Source organism: Juglans microcarpa x Juglans regia, chromosome 1D (genome assembly GCF_004785595.1).
Source record: "Juglans microcarpa x Juglans regia isolate MS1-56 chromosome 1D, Jm3101_v1.0, whole genome shotgun sequence".
Lineage (NCBI taxonomy): Eukaryota > Viridiplantae > Streptophyta > Magnoliopsida > Fagales > Juglandaceae > Juglans > Juglans microcarpa x Juglans regia.
In genome coordinates, this window is record NC_054594.1 from 21,685,547 (window position 1) to 21,687,667 (window position 2,121).

The following is a 2,121-nucleotide window of genomic DNA, read 5'->3' on the forward strand; positions in this document are numbered from 1 at the left end:
TATCAGTGCATGAGAAAACATGGGATCGATCGAATCCCAACACACATGAGGGGCCTTGGAAATTTAAAAACATGTAAAGTAATACGTACATTTTACTCATATATAGCTTATATATGTCACATGATATATAATCAATGTTATATATATATATATATATATATATATATATATATATATGCGACGTCTTTATCTCTTTCTCATGCAAGAGTGACAAGAAGAAAGAATAGCATACTAGGCTTGTAAGTTAATTGTAAGTTGAAGTAATTAACCCAAATCATAGTACTACATAATATTTCACAAAAATAATGGAGAAATAAGTAATAAAACAAAAGGGTGGATATATCGAGGCTAGAATAGCATACCTGTAAGTTTGTTTTCTTTTTTTTTTTTTTTTTTTTTTTTTTACAATTAACTATATCAATATAAAGATCATGTCTAAATTTCAACAGAAGTTGGAATATTGCTTGAATTATAAGGATCGACAGAAGTTAGAGAAAGTTAATTATATATAGAATTGAAGTAGTCTTTCATGTGGGACGACCAACGGCGTCCGTCATGTACAGCTAGCGATGTATATTATATAAGATAACGTACATATACAATTAATGGAAGAAACCAATTTAATATATATATATATATATATATATATATATATATATATATACATGCACTAAGAAATGACAGCAATTAATTGGCCGGTCTGATCCTATGGTTGGTTGCTGTGGATCGAGGTGGTTGTCAAAGTGATCGGTATATTCTCTATTATATATGTATATATAATATATATATATCTATTATTATAATAAGTAATTATTTAATTGTAATTAATAACTTTTGTTATTTTTTAGTTAATTTTTTTTCCGTTAAGTCATTTAAATCTTGTTTTACTAAAAGTTTCTTAAAACTCTTGACTATTTGATTTATAACTTATTTGTGAAATTTAATAAATGATCAAGTTTTGTCAAAAGGTCCTTAAGATATTTGATCATTTGACGTGTAGCTCCCTTGTAGAATTTAATGAAAGATTATGTTTTATCAAAAGGCCCTTAATAGCACCGTGGTGCACATGAATTGACATCTTTTTTTCATGTCCTTTTTGTTCTGGCAGTGTACTCATTTTTCTTTCTTTTTGTTTCAATTTTTTATGATTTGCGGTGAGTTAAAATATTTATAAATTCATAAATTAATTTTATGTAATTAACTTCAAAACTTTATAGTGATTTCTTTTATATTAAATTTATATAAATATAACTTTAAAGATAGTATCTTTTTTATATTATCATGAACGGCAAGTAAAATATTTATAAAAAAATAAATAAAGTAGTAAACACGAAAAATAAAAACCATACATTAATTACATCTCAAATATATAATGTTCAATACAATATAAAAAAGTAAAATAATAACTAAAACGATAATTGGGTCCTTAGTATATCAACATCCTCTTGCAACATTTTAATACATCATTCTAGATCCCTAAGCTTCTCCATGATGGGTTCAACGAACTCCACAAACAGAGCTCGTACCTGATCCAAAGTAGCCCCAAGATGTTGTCTCTTAATAGCGACAATACTACTAGAAGCTGGATCTGTGGGAGGATCACTAGGCTGTTTTGGTGCAGTTTTCCGCAAGTGCCCATTGCTCTTGCTGAATGTGATCTTGTTACGGGGCCCTATCTGTGGCGACCTCCGCTTAGTGGCTGACACTGTAACTCCCGATTGGAGTAGGAGGTTAGATATCGGCAGTGCAAATGGTAGACTATCTCCACTGGAAAAGCGTGACTCCGATCGAATGCGGAGGAATAAATACAATCCCGATCAATGGGATCCCCCTGTGCTATCCGCAATAAAAATCTGGCTCAATCGATCTCGAAATTAGTCTTGTATTTTTTCGGATCGATGTTATAGCCAACAATCAAATTAAGCATTCTGAAAAATGCTATACAATTGGCCTGTCGAATCACCTTGCTCCCATCATATGGAGGAGCCGATGGATCTCGCACTAGCTGATGCACATGATTGTCTGTGAGACCATCATCAGGTATATCCTCATCCTCACTACCATCCGAACTAGCATCCGAATCTACATTTGGGGCTAGCGTGGAGGATGCGGCCGGTGTGT